Consider the following 25,642-nt stretch of genomic DNA (forward strand, 5'->3'; position numbering starts at 1 on the left):
TGAGAGAGCTGATTCCCTGGGTGGGAAGCCACAGGGAGCCACTGTGTGTTCTTGAGCACGTGTAGGATTTGGAGCAGTGTCTAGGAAGAGTCAGATGGTAATGGCATGAGTTGGGAGGAAGCTTTGGGCAAGGAGAGTGGCTGGGACCGGTTTGTGCAGTAGCACAAGTATTAATAGCTTAAAGCATCTTTCTCCTCTGAGGCCTTTGGGCAGCTACATCCGCTCAGCAGGCTACTCACTGGGGTTAGTTTTGCAGCCATCTCCTGGGCGTGAATCTTCTAGAGTCTATGTTCTCGTAAGAATCAGCTGTGTCCTGAAGAATCAGCTGTGTCCTGAAGAATCAGCTGTGTCACATCCTCGGAAGGTAGTTTCATCAAGCCAGGGCTGGGGGCGGGCAAGGATGGGAATGGAGCCATTGCCAAAGGCTCCGCCTCAGAGAACACCTCAGAAAACCTTCTGCAGCTGACCTAGGCTGGCTTCAGAGGTCTGATTAATGCCAGAGTTTTACAAACTGAGCTGGCTCCATGTGCGGTTGTCTGATCTCTACATAATGCCCGGGCTTTGGGGCCTTGGGCTTTTACGTCCACCTGGCCTGCCTTAGACAAAGCCAGCCCCTGTGTGATGTTCCAGCCCCCGTGTGATGGTCCAGCCTCCGTGTGGATGTTTGACTGTCAATCAAACCTGAGGGCAGCGCTTCTTTCACTTCAGCATGCAAAAGACCCCCGGAGTGCTCTCTGTAAGTGCAGATTTCTGGGCCCCTGTGCAGAAGTTCTGGTTCCATTCACCTGGGGTGAGGGTGGGGGAATTTGCATTTTAAATAAGCACTCAGGTAAACTGGGAACAGGTGGCCCAAATGTCACACTTGGGGAGAGAAAAGTTTCAGCATTTATTCATTCGGGAAACAGTCCTGTGAAGTAGGTAATATTACTTTTATTATTGTCAATTTATAGATAGATAAAATTAGACTCAAAGGGATTAACTAAACTGCCTAAGGTCACAGGTGGGATCCCATCGCAGAGCTGGGATTCCAACCCACTTAACTGCAGCCTGTGCTGCTTTCTCCCACCCAAGTACTAACCAGGCCCAACCCTGCTTAGCTTCTGAGATCAGACGAGAGCAGGTGTGTTCCAGGTGGTATGGAGTAGAGCGAAGGCATCTGGGGAAAGGACAGTGAGGGAACCGGCTGACTGCACACACATGCAGGCTCACCTCGTGCCATTCCCCAGTACAAGCCTCTGTTGCAGCCACGCCAGTGGTATCAGTTAGAAACAGCTTAGGTGATCCTGCAGTAACAAGTGAGCCACCAAGTTCATTTCTTGCTCACACTATATGTCCATTGGGGACCAGCAGGGGCCTTGTTCAGTATGGCCAGTCAGGGATGCAGGCCGAGGGGAGCTCTGTCTTGCCAAGTGCTGCCACTATTGCAGAGGAAGGGAAAAGAGGACTCTGGCTCTTGAACCATGTATTTCTGTCTGGAAATGACATGGGTGTCACTGCTGCTCAAATGTCATTGGCCACATAAGTCCTATGGCCATGGCTGAGTTCATCAGGGTGTAGAAATGCAAACGATATCCCAGTTCACCACACCAGCCCACTCATAAGACCCCGAATGGGCCTTCTCTCGTGGCTTTGCACATGCTGCTCCATCTGCCTGAAATGTCCTGACCTCACATCTCGACCAGGATAGCCTGACTCAGTGTGCAATCCTGTGTCACCTGCCATCAGCTCTGGGCAGCCTTTCCTAACCTGCCCAGGCTGGATTAGATGCCCCAGTCTTCTAGGCCCCCAGAGAATCCTGGGCTTATTTTTGTGACAGTGCATGTCATGTTGCATGACAACAGTCGGTTTCAGTTCCTTGTCTGACCCCCAGCCCATTGGACTGAGAGCTCCCGGGGATGGGAGTGTGTGGTGCTCGGCCTCGTGTTTCTAGCCCCTGGAAGGCAGGAGCTGTGCAGGAGCCCGGGGGCAGAACAGCAGTGTTTTATACAGAGCTGGATTCTGGGCCTGAGAGGAGCTGTCTTCCTTTTCCCACAGGACAGGGTGTCTGGGGGCTTTAGAAAATGGGGAAGAGGAAGGTGAGAACTCTGTGACTGCAGGATGAGCCAACTGCAGATGGGGGAAGAAAACCCCCAGCAGAAGGAGTGGAATTTTTCCAATGCTCTGTTGCCCCATCATGGAAAGACTCGCCTCAAACCTGGGTTAGTCACCGCCCAGAGCCAGCTGTGTCACCACGGGGTGAACTTCAACGGTCCAAGGAGAGGACATTCTGCAGCTGGGGGAAAATCCTTGCTGTCCTCACTCTGGGGCCCCAGATGCCCATTAAAGGTCACTGCTGGCAAAGGGGCCAGTGTTCATGGCCTCCTCTGAGGCAGCTTTGTCTGAGTCCTGTCATGCCACAGCCTCTGGGTCCTTGGGAAGACCATTCGGGGAAAAGAACAGGGGATCAAGACCTGTCCAGTAGGGGCATTAATCTGACTCTGATGTGGGGGTCACCTGTTGGGTGCCCACACCTGGGGTAATTGCAGAGGTGAGGCAGAGAGGTCCAGACTGTGCGTGGGACTGAAGTACGTGGGGCCTTGGTCTTCACAAGGCAGCATCCCTCACTGTTGACCTCGCCTTGGGGCTCAGTCTTTCCCCACTGCACACCTAGGGTTTGAGGGATGGACCATTCTTAGTTCTTAAGATACCCCATGCCCTCTTGTTTCTGGGCGTATGTGACCATTAGTCTCCAAACAACCCTTGGCTCCTTTATTTCATTTTTTTTTTTTGCAAGAAATGAAACTCTTCAACTGATTTGCCTCTTTGTGGTACAGCTTTTACTGAAGTTTGACTCTGTTTTGGGGTGGGATTCCATTGTGCACTGCCCAGCACTTGACTCTCCCCTTCCTTTCCCTCCGCCTCCCTCCCCATCCCCTCCCTCCAGTAATGGAAGTTTTTGTACTATGCACAGTAAGTTTTCCCTTCCTATAAGTCCTCAGGACCACCAGACACCCTGGACTTAGAGGGTCAGCTTTTGACCAAATTCAAGGCCTTTTCTTGAAAAAGAACCTACTCTCTCTGAGTGTCTCAGCTGCTGAGATAACATGTGCTGTTTCCTTTGCCTGCACATCTGGTCCCACCTGGCCTGCCTGAGTCCTGCCCCTTTGGTCTCAGCTGGCCTGACCCCTAAAGTCTATTAGGTTAGTGCCTCACCACTGTGCCCCAGAGCCCTCACCAATGTGCCTCTCAAGAGCCGATTGTCAAATTTTTAAGAATTTTGGAAGTTGGTTGTTAAAATCAGCCATTATTAAAAATTCAGCTATGGTAATAAATACTCAAAACTCATCCCTTCCTGATTACTACATTTTGCTATTAGCTATGCTCTTGAGGTTACTTATGTCTCTTGTACCCATGTGGTGGAAACATTATATAATTTGCAGGCCACTGTGCATCTCTTCCCAGATCTGCACTCAGCGGTATTACATGGGCAGCCTGCAGGAGTATTTACACGGCCATGACTGGCAAATGCTCTAAACCAGGGGTCGACTTATTGTTGTGTTGATTAGCTAATAATCTATTATTCAAATCAGTAAAGAAGTTCGTGTCATTGGCAAATAATTGATATTCTGACACATGATTCTGTTATTTCACTTTTTTTATTAATACTTATTTAGTAACAAATAACAACCAATATTCCGTTAGAACTACAGGTGTTCATCAGTTGTAACAATAGGTCGGCTACAGACCAAGTGTTCAGCAAAAATCAATGAAAGCATTCTGTGAAAATCAATTGATAATACACAATTTACAGTCAACAGTATTATATGTTCTGTTGTTATTTATAAATGACACGCTGTATGTCCTTTAGATTAGTAAAATCCACAAGCACACAGACATACACACATATTTTTCTGGAGAGCGGGTTGTCAAACCTTTACTAGCACACTAGTGCCCAGGGTCTCCTGTTCTGCCTCCATCACAGAACTTACCTGCTGTGCTCTAATGGCCTATCTGCGTGTCTGTATCCGGTTTGGGGCTGTGGCTCTCCGTGAGGAGGGGCATCTACATCTCACCTGTTCACTTACGCATCCCCCAAACACTGGGAGACCTGGTGCTCAGGAGTTGTTCAGTAAATGCCTATTACCTGAATATGCTAATGCAAAAGTCCTCCGGGTCTATTGGTTAGGCCCTAATTCCTGCCTTCTGTCAACCTATGAAACAGAGGTGGCTACTGGACCTCGGAGTCCTGCTTGACGGGTCCCGGGGTGGACAGCCAGTCCTGGCTTTCCCTTGTCTCTGCTCCCCTGTCCAGACCCAGGGAGTGGCCCAGTGCTGAGTGGGCTCCCTGGCTTCACTGTCCCACCTGCAGCCAGGGGGCTAGAATTCGGGATGCAGAGTACACACAGGCAGGTGGGGCTGGCACACAGCTTGGTGCGGTGTCAGGCTGCAAGCCCTTTGAGGGCGGGGGTCAGATCTCAGTACTGTCTCATCCCCAGAACCTGTCTGGACCAGCTCCCCTCCCCAAGCTGCTCATCTCCTCTGACCTCATTTCCTCCCTCCCCTCCCTTGCCTGTTCCAGCCATCCTGGCTCAGAGCTGCTCCTGCAGCGTGTCACATGTCCTCCCCGCTCAGGGCTTCTGAACCTACTGCTCTCTGTGCCTAGGCCCCTCTTCCCCAGAAATCTCCATGGCCTGCCACTGTCAGGTTCCTGTTCCCATCCTAGCTTGTCAGAGAAGACCTCGATACCCAGTGTGCCTCGTCTTTCTCATCCTGCTTAACTTTTCTTCGTAGCACTTTTCACCTGTTGAGGGATCATGCCCTTGTTCATTTTCTGCCTCCTCCACTAAACTGTAAACTCCACGAGAGCCGAGATCTTTTCTGTTCTGTCCCGTCCTCTATGCCCAGGATCTAGAACAACATCAGTGGATATATAGTCCTCACCTAAGGGATGACTGACTGACAGCCTAAAAGAATAAACTATCTGTTGTCAGAGAGAACTCGGTACCAAATACAGCTCTCTAGTCTCCTAAATCTAATTTAGTCCATGGTCTTCTTTAGCTGGTAATCTGAAATCCTGTATATCTTTTTTTTTTTTTTTTTCTGAGACAAAGTCTTGCTCTGTGGCCTGGGCTAGAGTGCTGTGGTGTCAGCCTAGCTCACAGCAACCTCAAACTCCTGAGCTCAAGCAATCCTTCTGCCTCAGCCTCCCGTGTAGCTCAGACTATAGGCATGCATCACCATGCCCAGCTAATTTTTTCTATATATTTTTAGTTGTCCAGCTAATTTCTTTCTGTTTTTAGTAGAGACGGGGTCTCATTCCTGCTCAACTTGGTCTTGAACTCCTGACCTTGAGCAATCCTCCTGCCTTGGCCTCCCAGAGTGCTAGGATTACAGGCGTGAGCCACTGCGCCCGGCCTTATCTTTTCTTGCTTCTCTGGAGTTAGCTCCCCAGCCTGAAGCCGCATAACCACTGCCGAGCAGCTGGGCTGCTCTAAGCCAGGCCGGCCCCGAGGCCGAGGTAGCTTGACCGCCCACATTCAGCCTACACAGGTGTTCCGTCTGCAGATGCCTTGATTTTATTTTAAAAAGTACGTCAACATTCAGAAATCGAGACATTTCACAGAAAAGTTCAGACGATCCGGAAACCGTGGGCCTGCATCCTAGCATGGCACAGTCCCCGAGCTGAAAACTGGCTTTGCTGCAGCTCTGCGATTTGCCATCGTCCTCACCACTCTCGAAACATCTGCTTTGGCGGGGCCTAAAGTGAAGCACACACCTAGTAGCTTTTCTTTTCACACCAGCTTTGGGGCTCAATTTCTCTGTAGCGCTTCCTCTGCAAAATGGAGTTGCCTACGCCCCGAGTCGGTGGTAGAGGGTTGGATGAGAAAGGCCTTGGGAAGAGCAGGTGCTCCGCTCCCGTCCCCATGTGCTGCCATCCCACTTCCTCTTCTCTCACTCCCCTTCCTAGACCTGACTGCCTCTATCTGCGGAAGCTGCTTTCTAAATGCCCTGTCTTGTGCTCACAGCCCAGGTGGGTCCTTGCTTGACAGCTGGCTCTGCCTTCCCAGGTGGCGAGAGCTGTGGACAGCCACTTGCTGCTGCTGCACCCGCTCAGTGTGAGGTCTCCGCCGGGGAAGGATGCATATGTCACGGTGAAGGGGTGGCTGGCATGCAGGAGGGCTGAGTCCTAGCTGGGCATGGCCTCTGAACAACTGGAAGTGAGACTCGAGCAACGACCAACCACCTCCGTCGGGTGACTACCAGGCAGATGGCTGCCACCAAAAATCCTTGGCTTTTCAACTCTAAGGTCCTTGTTCTAGAGCCAGGTGTCGCAGCAACTGCCGGTGAAGTCAGCTGGGTTTGCCCAGCTTTGCTGGTAAATAGCTAGTTTCCCCTCCTGGGGCTACTAAGCTAGTGCACCTTCTAAAAGGTTTCAAACTTTTATGGCTTCCTTGAAATAAAGCGTTCCTCCCATTCCAAAATGAATTGCACTTCCAATGGATTTTCTGTGATTTTCTTTGTTTTGATTGTAAAAGTAATTCATCCATGTTTATTATAGAAAAATTTGGGAAATGTATAAAGACACAGAAGGAAATAAAACCTCCCATAATCACTGTTAATATTTGGTTTTTGTCATTCTAGGCTTTTTTTTTCTGCATAGTCACAATTATTTTTAACCATCTAGTCATCCATCCGTTTCTATATTCATATTTATTTTTTCCACACACATGTTAGGCTCTTATTATACATACTCTTTTATAATACATAGCATAAGGCCTGTAAAATGGTAAGCAATGAATAAATCTTACCACTGCTCATAAGTATCATTTATTGAGGCTTATAATATGTCAGGAATATTTAATTCTAATAACACTCCTCTGATACAAGAGCTGTCTTATTATTCATGGATGAGAAATTTGAGGCTCAAAGAGATTGTTACTTGTCAAAAGTTACAAAGATAGTCAACGAGATGAACAAATACCTATTCTTATATTTTTGTATGAACAAAATACTGATTTAAAACCTTTTCAACCATTGCTTTAAGGAGTGGCCTCCTGCCTACTCCAGGTGAAAATTTTTACCGAGGAAGATGTCAAAATATGCTCTGGTCTTGGAGGCTGGAAATCTGGTTCTACAACTGACTACTTGTATGATCTCGAGCACGTAACATAACCTCCTTGGCCCTCGGTTTCCTCCTCTATAAAATGCCATTTGTGTGAGGAGGAGAAGGGTTAGCCCTCTTCCTGGAGAATGGAGGTGTTGGATATGCATTGACACATGTTGGTGCCAGTTGGAAACACCAAGGAACAGCAAAAGCACATGATACAAAGGCTCCTCCGTTTCATGGGACTGATGGGGATTATGATCTTGGTCCATAGAAACACAGCAAGATTGCATATCAATTTATCTTTGAGAAATAGGTGAGCTCTAGATGTGCCCAGCTCCTAACATATCACATTTGTACCTCCCAACCAAACCTTTTTGGTTCAATAAAAATTAGTGGCAGGGGAGAGTGAAAATGCACAGGACACTTGAATTTGAATGAATTTGACTCTCATTGCAATTAGGGATCTCCCAATTTCCCACCTTCCCTGTTGGCATGTTAACTTCTGAGTGATCATTTTTCCAAGTGTCAAATAGGGGTAGTAATACCTCCCTTTTAGGGATAGTTTGGGGGCTAAAAACAATATATGTGAAGGTTTTAGCTCAGGGTCTCAGTCACAATAAATAGCACCCATTATGGGGTGGTATTTGGAGGTGGTTGAGAACACAGGCTTTCAGATTAGATCTGGGTTAAAATTCTGGCCCTGCCGTTCACCACCTCTGCCACCTTGGGTACATTGTTTAGCCTTTCTGAGCCTACGTCATGGGGTTTGTAAAGATTAAGCAGTAATGTATACAGGACCTGGCACAGAGCAGGCATCCAACATCACATATTATAACGAGGTCCTCTTGGCCTTCTGATCACATCACTCTTCTGCCTTTGTGATCTCTCGTAAAGCCTGAATTGCAAAATGTAGCACTTGATTATACACTGCCTTGTGTCATCATCCTCTTGTTTTTTCTCATTTGCTTAACTCTGGCTTTTTTCATAAGGTTGGGACCCTTGAAGGCACCATCTGGGACATATGCTTTTTCGGTATTCCTTCCAGGGACTCATGTTTGTGCATGCTCAGTAAATCTTTGCTGCTTTGAATTGCATCTGATTGATGGCTCTTTCCTCTCTGATTTCTCAAGGTTGACTCAGACTGAGCTGAAACCCTTGGGGAAAATTGCAGCAGCCTGCCCAGGTCCCCAGAGACCTGAGCTCTTGGCTCTGCTGAAAATGACAAATGGAGAATTTGAGGGTCTGAGTGCTGCCACGGGCAGCTGACAGCTACGGAGGGGGGCCGTGCAGCACCCCCCTGGCCCTTCCAACCACCTGACTCGACAGCAGCGTCTGTGGCTTTACAGGACAGCTGTGGCCTTAAATGGCACCAGAGCTCAAGAGGCTTGCCTTATTTACTTAGCTGCTGCTTTAATGCCTAGTACAGGTCCTACTGAGGTCCCCACAGGTAATGGGGAGAAAAGTTAAACAAACATGACAAAAATGAGGGAGGTGTAGAGTAAGGACTCGGCTGTAGGTTTTCGACTTTTGTACAATATTTAGTTTCCCCAGCTGAGTATAAGTCATCAAAAAGGGGAACTTTCCACTATCCCAATTCCTCAATTCTTTCTAACAGTTTACCAATAAAGGAAGGGCTAACAACCCATTAAAGTAAAATAGTTTACCTTTGCTGTAGGGCAGAGCTGAGGGGTGGGCATGCTAATTTATATATCTAAAATTGCCTGTGTGCATAGTTTCATAATTCAAGGCTGTTTGTGAGTATTGGGCTACTTTTTAGAACCCAGATCTTTTTGTTTGCTTGTTTGTATGATTTTAGGGGCTGAGAAGTCATTCATTCATTTATTCATTCAACAAATATTTATTGAGCTAGGGGCTAGGTCCTGGAATACAAAGTTTATCCATTCATTGGGCAAATATTTGTTGGATACCCTCCATGCAGGCCCTGTGTCAGGGGCTGGGGGTACAGCTATGACTGAGAAAGGCATGGGCCCTACCTTCTCAGCCCCACTGGGGAATGAGAGGCAAGTGAATAGCCAGTTACAATTTGGGTGCATGGTGCTAAGAGGAATTTCATAGGGTGCTAATGAACTTCTAAGTAAGAACCCCAGATCTAGACTTTGGGGTTCAGGAGGAAGCACAACTAAGCCAAGTCCAATAGATAAGCAGAAGTTGTCTAGGTGAGGAGGAGGGAAAATTGTTCCAGGCAGAGGAGAAAGCGTGTGCTGGAGGAGATGGGCTAGGTTGTGCTGCAGTAAAAGAAAAGCCCAGGTGAGCACGGTGGGCACATGCCTGTAGTCCCAGCTACTTGGGAGGCTGAGGCAGGAGGGTTGCTTGAACCCAGGAGTTTGAGTTCAGCCTGGGCAACATGGTGAGACCCTGTCTCTCTTTTTTAAAAAATAAATAAATAAATAAATAAATAAAAAGAAAAACCCATAAACTCTCCGTGGCTTAACACGAGGAAAGTTTATTTCTTACTCATGCGAAGTCTGATGCGAGTTCAGGGCTACTGTCCGCGGTGGGATGACTCATGGGGTGACTCATGAGGTGATCCAGGGTGCTTTCATCCCAAGACACCATCATCTCAGCATGTGGCTGGGGAAGAAGAGGAGGAGAGAGATGAAATGCTTTTAGCCTTGGTGGGATCACCCAACTTCTGCTCATGACTCATTGTCCAGGTCTAGTCACCTGGCTCCATCTAATTGCTACAGGACTGAGAATGTATTGGAGCCCGTGTGATATTTGGCGAGTGATGCTGTCTGTGCCACACAGCAAGGCATGCAGGGAAACTGCAAGTAGTTCCAAACGGCTGGAGCTTGTTGTGTGCGTACTGGGCATTGGCGGGCAGGGTTGGGGAGAAATTATAGGGAATGATATAAGCTGAAGTCAGTCACAAAGCGCTTTGTGAGCCATGTTCAATGTTGAGGAATTTAGACTTTAGGGAGACATGGATGAATTTTATTAATGCATGATAGGATCACATTGGCATTTCAGAAAGATAATCTTAGAAAGATCAGGCCTTCATGTGGACACTGAGATGGAGGGAGCGAGCCTGGAGAACAGTCAAGAAGCTTTGGCGTCTATTAGGTGAGAGACGATGGGGAAGGGGCCATGAGGATGAGAGAGGAAGGTGCATTTGGGAACTATGTAGGAGGTTGAATCAATAAGTGGAATGAAGGAGAGAAGGGGGTGACGGGTGCAGATTTGTGGGTGGAGCAACTGGGTGGAGGGTTCTGTTCACCTGCTCAGGCATGGCGGGAGGAGGAAGTTCAGGGAAAAGACAATGCATTCAGGTGTGGACACACAGAATTTCAGGGGTCTGTAGACCATCCAAGAGGAGAAGTTCAGCGGGCATTAGATCTAAGGGTCTGGTGCTTGGGAGAGTTAGGCTGGTGATGTTGATTTGGGAGTCATGAGCATATAGGTGGTACTTGAAGTCATGATGATGGAAAATTGAATGAAAATGATCCCTATTCCTGAGTAGCTAGAAGTCTAGTGTGGATGGGGCCAGGTATGTAGAAAACAATTGGAATTCAAGGTGAGTGGTATAACACAGAGGTGTGTGCGGGGTTCAATGGTGGCACCAAGCCTGGTGGGTCAGAGAAAGCTTTGCATGGGAGGGGCCAAAGCTGAGTAAGAGCTTGGCAGGTGGGTCGGGGAAGGGCAGTCCACGTGGAGACACAGCACGTGCAAAAGCACAGAGATGGAAAAGCAGGATTGCCCTCCGAGGAAGTCTCGTTTTCTGGAACATTACAGTGTGCTCATCTGAGGGCAGAGGCAGCAGCTGCACTTGAGGCCTTCGAGGAAACACCTGTCCATCAGCATCTCAGTGGTGGAAGGTGAATACCACAGCCCGGCTCTGCACAGCTGAAGGATTCATGGTAAGGTGGCATCTTTAAAAAATTGTAAACATTTTTTATCATGGTTTTCAAACTTATAAAAACATAGCGAAAATGACACAATGAACCCACATATATTTATCAGCTAGGTTCAATAATGATTAATATTCTGCCAATCTTTTTCATTAATTTATTTCTCCCTCTTTTGATGGCTGCAGTATTATTTTAACTTTATACCATGGAGAAAATAGAAGAGTGTAATAAACTCTCTGTACTCATTACCTCGTCCCAAGAAGCATTGAATTAAGGCCATTCCTTCCCCATCTCTTCGCTTCCTGCTTACTCCCCTCCCGTGTTACTTTGAAACAAAATCAGGACATCATATCATTTCACCTGTAAATATGTCAAAGAATATATCTTTAATAGGTAAGGACTTAAAAATGTAACAGTAGTTGTCACACCCAACAAAACGAACACTAATTTATACAGTGGCACTTTGAAAGTTGTGGGGAGGTAAATGTACTTCAGGGAACAATTATGGATGTCCAGGTTGGTGTAGATCCGATTCCTTCAACCAGACCCCACTGCAGAAGCCAGGGTGACCAGGGGTGGAGAGGGATTAGGGACATGCAGGGTTGTGGTGTAGGAGGCTGGTTCAGGGTTTAGCAGCCTGTGGGGCCAAGAGAAGGAGTGGGGGGCCTCCTGTGTCCTCCTGGGTGCCCCTGGCAGGCAGGAGACGTTTGTCCCAGGGAAGGAACACGGGAGAAGAGATGGCACAGGAAACACAGAGAGAAGGAGGTGGGAGGAGAGAGAGGGGCTGATATTGAGGAAGAAAAAGAGGAAGAGGAGAACAAAAATAATAGCAGAGCACCCACACATGCCAGATGTCAGGGGCACTGCTTCTGTCCCCCTCCAGGTTTCCAGGAAAGGGCCTCCCCCAAACAAGCCTGGTCTCTTGCTCACCCCTTCAGTGAGTTGCTCTTTTGGTGGCAGGAGATAAAGGCAGGACCCACCCATGCCGACGAGAGCAACCTCCGGGATGACAGCCACCACAGCAGGGGAGAAGGAAGGCAGCAGAAAGAAGGGGACAGAGAGGCAGCCATCTCCCTAGTCTGGGGACTGTCTAAAGGGTCTGGTAGAAAGTGCGCCCCCAGCGCCCTCCAGCAGGTAAAAGCAGCCTTCCTACTTTTGGCAGCACAGGATGGAGGGAGGGTGACCTGGGGAGGAGGGGAGGTAGGGTAAGGAAGTCCCAAGGTTTTGGTTAATCTGCAGGGAGAGACCCCTGGGGCGAGGGCAGGGCTCAGGGTGTGGCTGGTGCTGTGGTCCTGTCTGACTCCCTCCTGGCTGGAAGCACTGCGGGTGATATCACTGGTGGAAAGGCCAACTTGGAGCCAGAGAGTACCTTCCTGGAGGGCTTTAAGGGAATAGGGCAATTGGGGCCACGACAGCGAGCACCCTGGCTGCCCTGAGAGGCCACGAACCCCTGATTCCTGGTGAAGATCAGGGGCCTGCGCCCTCCGGGGCCTCCCAGTTCCATCTCAGCCAAGTGTTTGCTCATCTTCCCACCCAGCAGAGTCGCCCCGAGGAGAACAGGGTTGCGGAGGGCAGAGACGACGCTGTTCCCCTCTGTGACTCCGCAGTTACTTAACCGCCTGTCCCTCATCTGAAACAGTCCTGAGCACACGTTTGCAGCACCCTTCCTTGCTGGACATCAAGTCACGGATTGCAAGAAGTCCCTGGTCGGTTGAGGACCTGACCTGGGAAATTCTTTCTGCCCTTTCTTGCTAGAGAAGGCATAGGTTGGAGATGAGCCGCGTCGATTAGAATGGGCACAATGGCTGGTGGCCACATGAGACCCAGATGAGGTCACCGGCTTCCCAGACAGTGAGCTGGTGTTGGTGTGAGCCTGCAGCAAAAGGACTGAACTAACCAGATCTGGGGACTTGTCTTCATCTGCAAATAGTAATAACAGCAGTTAACACAGTGAGGATTTCTTATATGCTGAACACTGTTGCATGATTCCAATGTATCTAATGCATGTTCTAAACATGCATTACCTAATTTAATATCATTATTCCTGATTTTACAGATGAAGAATCAGAGCCACTAAGAGGTGACATCACTTAGCCAAGGTCACAGAGTTTCTGGGGCCAGGGTTCTGTTTTGCCTTTGTGAAGAAGAGGGAACATGCATTGCGTTTTTCTGAAGGAAAAACAAGCTGATGTCAGGGATTCTTTCCAGAAAGCAAATTTCAGGGCTGTTGCTGAGATCACCACCCATTCAGCAAAATGTCCCAAATGCTGAATGCCATTCTGTGTCTCTGGTTTCACTTTTCAGCACTCGGCATAACTGATGCTCATGGTAATGACCTTCAACTACCAAGGAAAGGTTAATATATATTTTGCAAGCTCTGTTTAATAGGTAGGGAAGTCAGTAACAAGTTTTAAAAAGATCTGGATCAAAACCAAATTACTAAAGTTAAACACTTAAAAGAATTAACCCTCTCTTTGAAAAGCTTGTCTACCTTGGTAACTTGTGCCAGGGGACACTTAGCTTTAAAAGTTGTCCCTTTGGAGGGACTTGGGTCTTATGCCACAAATGTTGCTGTTGCATCTGCAAAACAGGAAGGAGCAATGTCTCTCCATTATTTCCCCGACAAGTACCCCTAGAAGATGGGAGGGATCACGTGGTGAAGTTCTCTTTCTTCTACTGGCCCAAGTCTGAAATTCCCCAAACGCTTGCAGTGCTGGGCAGCCGGCGGTTCCCCAGCAGTTGCCCTGGCGTCTTGCCTCCTTTACACAAAGCAATCACTGTTGGAGAAAATGAGGGTCCTGGGATCATTTGGCACCACCCTCTGCCTGGCATTCGCGTGGGAGAAGAGACTTTCTTTCTCCCTGACAATAGATGCGGATCACAAACCAGGCCCCTTTCGGAGAAGTAGCTTCCCATAGAATGACTCTGCCCGCAGGTAAGAGCTGAGTGGTGCAACAGAAGTGATTTCCTGGGGTAGCCTGTTAGGATTCCTGAGAAATCGTGAGAAGGCCTGGGAAAGCTCCCACAGCTTCCCAGCCCCTACCCTCATTGCCACCAACTCTCACTCAGGCCGCTTTGCCTTTACCAGGGCCCTGTCACTTAATTTGTTTCAAGCAGTGGCATATCTGGTCCCTGGCCACTGGGACAGGCACCTTGTAGTTGTGGTCTAGGGTTGCAGCCTTAACCTTAAATGCAGGTGTAGCGATCCTTTCTGACAGACAGTATTTCCCTGGGTTACCTTGCTAAGAAATTAACATTGATACAATACAATAACTAAACTATGAACTGTATTTGGATTTCTCCAGTTTCTCCACTAACGTCCTTTTTCTGTTCCAAGATCCAATCCAGGATACCATATTGCATTTAGTTATCACATCTCTTCTGATCTGTGAAAACTTTCTTAGTCCTTTCTTATTTTTCATGACCTTGACACTTCTGGGTATTTCATCGAATGCCCCTCAATTTGTGTCTGTCTGTTGTTTTCTCTTCAATTAGGCTATTGATTTGTGGGGAGAATACCACAGAGGTAAAATGCCTTTTTTCTTTGCACTGTATCAGGATGTTAACATCACATATCTATGGTGAGGTTAACTTCGATCACATGGTGAAGGTGGCTCTGCCAAGTTTCTCCACCATGAAGTTAATGCTTTTCCCTTTTCATACTCCGCTGTTTGGAAGTGAGTCACTAAGTCCAGCCCATAATCAAAGGGAGGGAAATGAAGCTCTATTTCCTGGACGAGGGAGAATCTATCTATCTATCTATCATCTACATATATATATATATATATATATATAAAATTTGGAATTTATCTATAAAGAAAATTTGTCTCTTCCCTATAATTTATTTATTTATTCTTTCATTTATTTATATCTGTGCGGACTTATGGATATTCACTTTAATCTTTGGATTATAATCCAATACTTTCATTATTTTGTTGCTCACATTGTTCCAGCCTTGGTCACTGGGAACTCTTTCAGGCTGGTTCCTGTGTCCTTTTGACATGACCCTATGTATTTTTTTTTAAGTTCTATAAAGGTTTTTAAAAACAACAATAGCACATCAAGGCATTTGGTTTGTAAGTAGCATTTGTTTTACATTTCAGGCCATGAAGATGCTCTGGATGACTTTGGAATATATGAATTTGTTGCTTTTCCAGATGCTTCTGGTGTTCCCAGGGTTGGTTTTCGTAGTGGCTGATTAACCAAGAAGTAGTAGTCTGCTTCACCAGAGGTGTAAGCAGCATTCATTCTAACACTTGGGAAGTGTGGTCAATGGCTGCATTGCCCATTACTGCGTTAAGCAGTGTTGACTTGCTCTATAGTGAATGATGTTGCCGGATCTGGGGAGCTAAAGCATCTTTCTCAGTCTTTATGAGTAAAGCTAACACAAATGAGAAAGTTATGCCAGTTCATAAGCATTCTCCACCTGGTAATCTCAGTGAAGAGAGAACTAACTAGGTTGAAGGTCAAGATAACCGAATAAACAAAGGATCAGGAACCCCTGGTTTAAATCATCCTGTATCACTTGGGTCACTATAGCCTATCACTTTACCAAACTCTCTCTGTTCCTCAGTTTCCCCTTCATGTCCCTTTCATATCTCTTGATGACATTGCAAAGACATTTGACCATACCCTTGAAGGTATCTCATGCTCTGCAGAAGGAAATTACCATGTAGACCCAAAGTAAGCAGGTATACACCTTTATTCTTACCCTAAAGGTGCATGAGATGGGGCCAGGGTGAGGGGGAAGCTTTTATGCAGTTGAAGTCATTTTTTTTCAATGACTTTTGAAAAATAAACTGAAAAAAATACTTTTAAAGCAATCAGTTTTTAACAGACATGCAGAATGTTTCTTTGGGTTAATCAGCTCATTAACACTTTTATAGGTTTGGTTTTTTTTTTTTCTATTATTGCCCAAGTTATATTATAAAGTGTTCATTTTCATACCTCCTCCTTGTGCTAAATTCAGAACTCCTCGAGGGCAAGGACTATGTCAATTATTACCTGTGGTTCCAGTGCTTAGCGCAGCTCATTGTAGGTGCTCAGGGAAAGTGAGATTGAATGGAATCAATCATCACACCTCAAGGACCCTCTGTCTTACCAGGTACCATGCTAAAAGATGTAAAGTTAAAAAGATCAGGCCTTTGGCTCTATAAAGTTCATAAACAAATTGAGGATGTGTCCCTGTCTTTCAATTCTACATTATAGAAACCCAACACAAACTAGCTTAAAAGGAAAAAAAGAATATGGGCAGGGGACAGAATTTATTTGTCCTAGGCAGGTTATTTCTATTAATAGTTTCAGGAATAGCTGAATCTAAGATCCAAGGCTTTCCAACAATGTGATCCTCCAGATTAGGTCTCTTTCTATAACCTGCTCTTGGGTGGCTTCACCCTCAGGAATTTTTTTTCCCTTGTGAAAGCCCCTCACAGCTCCATGTTTACATCCAACTGCAGCAAAAATAGAGCTTTTTATGCCAAAGGTCCTAGCAAAAGTCCTAGGAGTAATTCTCAATGCTTTTAACTGAGTCACCTTCCCTTCACTGAACTCATTACAGTAACTCTGAATAGGCCTGTCACATGCCTACCTCTGGATTTGGAAGCGGGATTGACCCCACCCAAGTCATATGGATTAAAAGTGAGGGAAGGCCGGGCGTGGTGGCTCATGCCTGTAATCCTAGCACTCTGGGAGGCCGAGGTGGGCGGATCGTTTGAGCTCAGGAGTTCGAGACCAGCCTGAGCAAGAGTGAGACCCCATCTCTACTAAAAATAGAAAGAAATTATATGGACAGCTAAAAATATATATAGAAAAAATTAGCCGGGCATGGTGGTGCATGCCTGTAGTACCAGCTACTCGGGAGGCTGAGGCAGGAGGATCCCTTGAGCTCAGGAGTTTGAGGTTGCTGTGAGCTAGGCTGACGCCACGGCACTCACTCTAGCCTGGCCAACAGAGTGAGACTCTGTCTCAAAAAAAAAAAAAAAAAAAAAAAAAAAAAAAAGTGAGGGAAGGTTGATCACCAGAGGAAAATCAAGTTGCTGTTACTAAAAGGGGGAGAAGATATTCGGCAAGCAAAACCCAACACATGTCCTCCATAGAGGAGATGTCCTATACAGCAGTAATTATATGGTAAGGCTAGGAGTGATGCCTGTCTTAAGTGCTTACAGCCAAAGATTAGGTAGGAGAAATGGATCACTTCAAGGACAGCTGTCCACAAACACTTTCTAGGAGGAAGCCTATGAACTAGGCCTTTTGGATAGGTCGCATTATGGTAGATGAAGATGAGGAGGCCTTTCAGATACATGGAAAGAAAGACATGAACAAAGGCAGGGAGGTAAGGATCCTTTGAAAGTTTTCCAAGTTTGCTGGGAACTTTTGGGAATTAAGTCCGGAAATTTGGTTGGGGGCTAGATCTATACAGAGTCTGATAAGTGCTAATCCTTTATGCAGATTTCTTCCATATATGATCTCAAAAAAGAGTAATTTTGGCAGGCACCAGGAGTAGGATTATTCTTTGCATGTTACCGATGGGGCAAGTGAGGCCTAGTGCAAGAGATGCCTGCTGAGAGTTCATTCTCTTGTGTCCAGAGACGGAACAGCACAAGAAGCCCAATTTCTGCCCTCCAGCCCAGGACTGTGCCCTTCCCCCCATCTACAGTAAAAATAAAATGTGGGGTTGGAAATCACCAGGACAGCAGCTGTGGCTCAGCCCCAGGGCCAGCCTGAGGACACCTTTGGAGGAAGATGTGGGAACAACCATGTAGACAGGAAGAAGGTATCTGACTTGCATAATAGCTAAGAGCAGAGACTCTGGAGTCAGGCCTGGTTTTGATTCTCAGTTTCATGAGTTTACGGTGTTACTTTGGGTAGATTATATAACTTCTCTAAGTCTTAGTTTCCTCATCTGTAAACAAGGTAAAGAACAATACCTATCTTATAGGATGGTTCATGAGGTCCGAATGAGGTATTGCATATTACGAACTTAGCACTCTCTTCCTCGTCTGGTCTCATCTCCTTTTCTGGTCTGGTCTCCTCTTCCTCTTCTGGTCTGGTCCCCTCTTCCGTATCCGGTCTCATCTCCTCTTCCAGTCTGGTCTCCTCTTCTTTATCCGGCTAGACTCCTCTTCCTCGTCTGGTCTCGTCTCCTTTTCTTCTATTCCTCGTCCGGCCTTGTCTCCTTTTCTTCTCTTCCTCGTCCGGCCTTGTCTCTTCTTCCAGTCTGGTCTCTTCTTCCTCTTCCAGTCCAGTCTCCTCTTCCTCACTGGTCTGGTCTGGTCTTGTCTCCTCTTCCTCATCCAATCTTGTCTCCTCTTCCGGTCTGGTCTCCTTTTCCTCGTCCGGTATGGTCTCCTCTTCTGGCCCTATGTATTTTTTCCATTTCCTTACTTTCTGTCATTGCAAGATGCTGCTACAATGTCACCTTGTATTTCCGCTGCTTCAGCTCTCGAATCAGTTCTTTCTCCAAGGAACCCTGGTTCTTTTTATTGGAGAATGGTATTTAGAAACCAAGTTTCTGAGTGTTGGGTGTGCTTGTTGCTACTGAGGTGTCACTGCTTCTAGGTCTTCTCAGTGGGCAGAGGAAATATATGTATGTATTTTAACCCATGTGTATGTGCATATTATATTTATTTCTGTATCTATTTGTCTGCATGTGTAGTTAAATAAACATGAGTTCATACTGATATCTCTGACTCTAATCCATTCCCACCGGGGTCATTAAAGCCTTCCCCTTTCTTTATTTTCACTTCTTTCTCTGCCAGTGAGAGACCTGGCTCCCATTATCTATAATTTATTTACATATTTCTTCAACCCTAGTATACACGTAGTTTCAGAATTGCTAATCCCTACCCCTGTGAGAAACAAATTTATCGACTATAGTATAGTATTTTTGCACAGTTCTTTTTGTCTTTAGCCTTACAAATACTAGTCAAAATATCATTTTCCAAAGTTACTTAGGTCAACTCCTTTTTTCCCCTTCTTGATGGGCATATCTTAGTATTTTCAAAACATTTCTACATCTGGATTCTCCTTTGATGGTATCATTGTTTTGTGAGGGAAGAAGAAACCATGACATATGAGGGTTGTGCCTCAGGTCAGCTGGATTTATGATTAGAACTTGGGACTTTGGGCTTTGCTGGGCCACACCACCTTCCCTGGAGTTGCTGTTTTCTTGGTGGGTCTACATAGAATGCTTGGTCAAAGGACAGAGTGAAGTGTGGCTGAACATCTCTTTCTTGGTCAGGTAGAATCGTCAGATGTCAGTGGGAAGGAAGCTTAGAGATTTTCATGGCTCAACCCACTTGCCTTATAGATGAGGAAACTGAGGCCTAGAGAGGCGATGCAACTTGTCCAAGATGAAGTAGCTGGTTGGAGCCATGACTCCAGGATACAGGACTCTGTACTCCCATATCTGTGTGCTTGCTTCCCACCATACTGTGTTGACTACAGGATCAGGGGTCACAGGTCGGCAGAAAAAAGCCTTTTGAAATTCTTTCAACAGAGTTAGGAGAATTTACCACTGTTCACTAAATAGAAAGAATCTTTTATACCTTGAGCATCCTGAAATGAGCAGAGAGTGGATTAAGAAATGCCTGATGGGTCTGGAAATTTGGTTCCCATACGCTGCAGCAGTAATGACCTCATCCAAAAGTGGCAACGTGAGGGATGTTTTGAATTTCAGAGCTACCATTGTTTAGCATTGTCATATTCTTTCTTAATTGTTTCTTTCTTAAAAAGCTAAGGATTGTAGTGTCTCCCCTGTTCAGGTCATGGGGCTATTTTAAGGCTCCTTACTTGATTGCAAGGAAGTAATCAAAGATTTTCTCTGTTTTTTTCCCCTTTCTAATTGCTAATTTCCTAATCTCTAGCATAGTACATGGAACACAGTACTATGTGTACTGTGTAGGAATACAGTGAGAACACAGTAGGAATTCAGTAAGTATTTATTGAATGAATGAATGAAGGATCATACCAAATGCTTCAGGTAACAGTGATTTGTCATCTCTCAATGACAAATGTATAAGTTCCTTGGCATTAACTGGCATTAACTAACATCCTGACCTTGGCCAGGTTACTTAACCTCTCTGGACTGCAGTGTCCTCATTTGTGCTTCAGGGTCATCTTGTATTTTATATCAAATTAGATGATTCCTAAGGTCTCTTTCAGATCTGTAATTCTGTAATTGCAGTATGTACTGGTTATGATAAAGAATATTGGAGGATTTCCAGATTGATTTGGGATATAAAAGTATCACGCGCCATCATGGACTGTAGCAGGGATGACAAATTAATTTCTTTGTGTTTGTGAATGCTAGTCGATTGGTAGTAGCTGCCTGAAGTGCAATGTTGAGAAGGACTTTGAGAGTCAGTTCTATAGAGTTATAGTGATTGATTAGTGATGTCTGCCATGGACACAATGCAAAGTACTTGCAAGCATGCCAAATATCTACCATCTCCAACCTAGATAGTTTAAAACAGTATGGCCTTGGAATTTCTGGGAGCAATTTTATTTTTCTTTGATTTTGCATGATAATGGAGAGACCACTTGGATGAGGCCAGGGTTTCCTAGAGGTAAATATAGAACTCTATAGACTTGTAGTAAGACTTGTTACCCTTCTGCCTTTGATTGCCTCTCTCTCTTTTTTCTTAATCAGGCAAATATAGAAGATTACCATGATTGACTGATTGGTGAGAAGAGAATCCAGGCTCCGGATCCTTCCTACTACCCTGAGACTCAAATGGATCCATGGCTTCTGTTCCTTAGAAAAATGAGAATGTAGAAGGATGTAAAAATTCTACACATAAACATTAACCCATTTACCCAATAAGTATTTGCTGAACACCTATAATGTGCTGGGCAGGCCAAGGTAGATGACATTGCCCTGAAAACACTGGTGATATTTTCAGGATAAAGTCCTTCTCTCTTTCTCTTGTTTCCTTAATAGGAGTGGCCAAACCATTGACTGCTCAGTACTCGTGGGTTCATGAGCTTTCTGACATAATTCTTATTTTCCCCAGTCTGCCCTAGTGATGAGGAAATGATAAGTTTTGAGTTTGACTCCCGGAATTCTTGACAGAAATATACAAATAAGGCCCCTCTTGTTGTATATAGGGGAAGCTAGCTAGCCAAGGAGAGACCTTCATAGCCATCAGGTACCCTCCTGTTGCTCAATGTACTTTTTTTATTTTTCAGAGACAGGGTCCCCCTTCATTGTCACCCAGACTGAGGTTCAGTGGCGTGCTCATAGCCCACTATAACCTCCAACTGCTGGGCTCAAGGGGTCCTCCTACCTCAGTCTCCTGAGTAGCTGGGACTACAGGCATGTACCACCATGCCTGGCTAATTTTTAAATCTTTTGTAGAAATGGAGTCTTGCCATGCTGCCCAGGCTGGTCTTGAACTCCTGGACTAAAGTGATCCTCTCACCTTGGCTTCCCAAAGTGCTGGATTACAGACGTGAGCCATTTCGCCCAACCTTAGTGTACTTTTGAAATCCAAGGAGGCTGTGAGAGTGAGGATGCTGCCATTCTTCCGTGTCTACCTGGAAGTGTGGAGACTACAGCTGCAGCTTGGTTTGGGGGTCACATGTACTATTTCCCACCTGCCATCACCTCTTGGCTGGCCAGAAATATGTCACAGTGGAGGACCTACCTGGCAACCCCAGCCCCTCTTCTGCTTCTAATTGGTCCTCCTTTGTGTTAGTGACACAGGCTCCCAGTTACCCTGCCTCATGATGGGTCTTTCTCCGCTGCTCAGGCAGTTTCTGAAAAGGCTGCACTATCTGACTATTACTTCAGGACTTGAAATAGCTTTTTTCCTGTCCCAGATATGACATAGTCACTTCCTCATTAGAGCCATCACTCCAAGAGGAACAGGACGTCCTTGTAATGAAGCCAAGAAGGTCACATGATCGGACAGCCAGGGGCCTCCTGGGACCTTGTTCCCCCTTAAGCTGTCGGCAAGGACTTGTCTATGAGAGCCCATCTAGGAGAGGCCCTGGCAAGCCATCCTGAACCTATTGTCTTGCAGAGTTTCAGTCTAGTGCGATTTCTGCGGGGAACGAACATTTGATGAATGAGTGACAAGAAGGAGGACTGGGGAGAATTTCTGTGGAGCATCTTTGGTGACCGCATGGAAACAAGCCCGGCATGCAGTGCTCCCACATTAGAAGGTCAGGGAATCCCCATGACTCCATTATTTCTGTCCCCAGTGGCACCCTTAAAGGAGGCCATGAAGTTTGGACAGGCAGCCCAATCGGCTGATTAGGGAATTCCTTGGCGAAGCCTGGAGCCAGCTGGAGTAAAGCGTGGGAAATAGAGGGAGGAACGGTTTTTCCTTAGAATTCAGGGTCAGGCAAAAGAGAAAAGGGCATTTGTGAAGGCTGAACCTCAGCCCTAAAGCCAGCTCCAGGTGCCCAGACCTCACAGACACATGGTCAAGTTGTATTGGGAAGTAACCAGGCACTACAGGGGAAAATATGATTTGGGCATCTATGTAGGAGCAGGGGAAGGGGAGCTGAGAAAGATCTTCAAGAGGCCCAAAGAAGGGGAAAATTAGCTGAGTCAGAAGCCAGTAAGAGGAACCTGAAGGAGAGGAACTTGGTCTGTAGGGTCAGAGGCAGACAGTTGGGCATTTTTTTTAATCTTGAATTTCTGGTGCCATGAAAATATTTAGAGATACAAAATGATTTTATATTTATTTAGTGAAACCTTCTAGTCAACTAAAAGTCGCCTTTGGGGTGAAAGGGAGCACTCCCCAGTCAGACTAGGAAAAACTTCCCAAACACCAGGAACCCAGGAGGGTCTCCCAGGGCCATCTGGTTTTGCTGCTCAACCCCTTCTCTTCTTTCCAAGAGTGCAACAGGAGGTAGCTTCAAATAGGACTTGGAAGGACTGAAGTTGGCCATCTGCCAGGTGAGGTTGCATGACTTTGATTCATGTCTGGGACATGGAGAAAGCCATTGGCCGAGTGGCAGACATCAGGGTTGCATCACTTAGCGTGCACAGTTGCAGACAATAGAGTTCACTCTAGCCAGTTTAAGCACGAAGGAGTTTATTTGGGGATGCTGGGAAGATCGCAGAATTGTCAGAAGAGAAACAGGCACTAGGTTGACCTGTGAGCAGTAGTTAGAGCCACGCTGCAGGACTGGGTTGGTAGAGACCTGCTGCCACTGCCAACCGTGAACCATGCTTGCCTCTGTTGTAGGCAGAGAGCTGCCACTGCCACTGTCACCTCCAACCCAAATGCTGCTGCATCTGCCACCACCTGGACCCACAAAATGTGCATGCACTCCTCTTGTTTCCTCAGGTAGCTCACCTCCAAATCAAAGCCCCATGTGGGTACATCTAAGTGGCAAAACCTAAGCCACATGTCTGTACTCAGCCGCAAGGGGAGCTGAGAAATGTCTACACACACACACACACACACACACACACACATTCAACGTGACCATCCTTAAATATGGAGAGATTATACAAAGGCTTTTGGAAGTCAGGAATGAAAGATATCCACTACAAGGGGTCTGTGAGCTGTGGCCTGGAGTGCCCAGGAAAAGGTAGTCTGCAGAAAGTGCCCCACTGTGTGGGGGGAGTGATAGATTCCCTGCTGGGCCTCCTTTAAGCTTGGTTTGTCTTAGGCAAAATAGAGAAGTAAGAAACACTTGTGTTCTAGGTTCTTTGCTCAACCAAGCAAAACTGCCATTGCCATTTATTTATTTTTAAGATTCCTTTAAAAAGAGATTTGAGTCAACAAGGGTATTGTTTTGCATACTACCATACAAGTTCATTCTGAGCATTGTGAAAGAAGACACAGCAGTTATACACGTGGATTCCAGTCTTTCTTTTCTTTTGTGTCTCTCCTCCCCACTGGCTTCTAGTTTTGATGGGGAGCAAGGGAAACACACTCACACTGGTGTTATAAACATACCAAGCCCTGTGTGATAAGCATCGGATGAATGGTGTAGACCAGTGATCAAGTTGCTCAGAGGAGAGCTGTGGTTTGGGATAGTCAGGATGGCTTTTTTTTTTCCCTCCCCCCTGGAATGGCTTTTTGGAGGAGTTAGCGCCAGAGTTGGCCTGTGAACAACGGGTGGGATTTAGACAGGCAGCAAAGAGGAAGAAGCAGCCCTGAGGGGTAGGAATGAGGTGAATGGTGCTTGGAGTGGATGGAGGGTGAGTATGTAAATCCACTGGGAGGACAGTCAGACAGTTATAAGCCTGGAAGCAGCACAGCGTTTGAGTAGAAGAATTGTAGGTGATAATGATAAAAACTTGAATTGGGGCTTTATTTTGGAGAATCTTGATTATCCCATGAATTAGGACTATTTTAGTTTCAAGTAATAGAAATCCAATTCAAATTAACTTAAGATAAAAGGGACTTTATCATTTCATCTAATTAAAAATCCCAAGGCATGAGTTTGACACGTAGGTAGATCTAGGTGCTCAAACGGTATCATTGGGACTCAGTCTCTTTATATTTCTTGGCTCTGGTTCATCTGTGCTGGTTTTGTTTTCCAGTGGGCTTTCTCGGTGTGGTGTCCCGGGCAACTCTAGGCAGGCTTTTCTTAGTTCAGCAATCTCTTGCCAAATATTTCCAGAAGAATTCTCAGAATTCTTAGGACAGAGGCTTACTGATTGGCTCAGCCTGGGTCATAAGTAACCACCCCCCAGCCCTGCTGGAGCTATACCCATGGCCAGGGAAATGTGGGGTTTCTCACTGACCAGGTCGGGGCATGGCCCAGGAGGGCAAGTTCAGCCCCACCCCAACCACACGGAGGGATGGTCACCGTAGCAGGTGCCGTCAGGGCCCCATCCTTATCCCCTTGGCCCTTACCATTTCCATGCGTGCTGTTCAATTTCCAACTGTTAACATCTGCATCTTTTGCCAGAGAACATGGACTTTCTCTGACCACCAGAGCTCTCTCTGAACACATTCAAGAAAGGCCAGAAGTGCCAGGTAGTTAACACCTCCTAGGAGCAGTCCTCAACCAGTGGCTGACAGAGTTGGTGTATAAAAATCTCAGCTCTCTTGTCTCTTGCGTGGGATGACTCTGAGGCTCATGTTTTACAGTGTTTCTCGGAGTTCCCCAGAGGAATTAAGTTCTGGTTGCTCAGAGTGGTCACTTGAATGATGATATATATACATATACACTCTTCATTAACTTCCTTCCTTCCCCATGTCACTTTTCTACTTCCCTACTGATGCTTCCTGGAATTACCTCCCAAATAAACTACTCACACTTGAATCTGTGTCTCAGGATCTGCTTTTGGGGAATCCTAATTAAGGTATTCCCCAATGGAAGACCAGGTGCTGTTGCAGGAGAAGGGAAAATGGTTACTGGGTAGGCAGAAACAATGGATGTCAATTTCCTTTCATTAAAAGATTTGGGCTTTTTAGTTTTCTTGCCTGGACTGTACTTGTCTACCTCCTCCTAGAGACAGGCAGTGAGTCCCTTGAGGGGAAGGACACTGCTTGCTCACTCTGGTGGTCCCGGAACCTGGTGCACAGCAGATGCTAAAACAGTATTTGTTAAACTGAATTGAATTTTATAGGCAATGAAGAACCATTAAAGAATTTCATAAACCCAGAACTGGAAGAATATTAAGTTTTTTTTTCTCCCACTAAGCTTAAATAACCTGGTGGTGGTTTGGAGAATACATTGGGGGAAGGGAAGCTGGAGAGATTAATTCACA

Source organism: Eulemur rufifrons, chromosome 2, assembly GCF_041146395.1.
Source record: "Eulemur rufifrons isolate Redbay chromosome 2, OSU_ERuf_1, whole genome shotgun sequence".
NCBI classification, from domain to species: domain Eukaryota; kingdom Metazoa; phylum Chordata; class Mammalia; order Primates; family Lemuridae; genus Eulemur; species Eulemur rufifrons.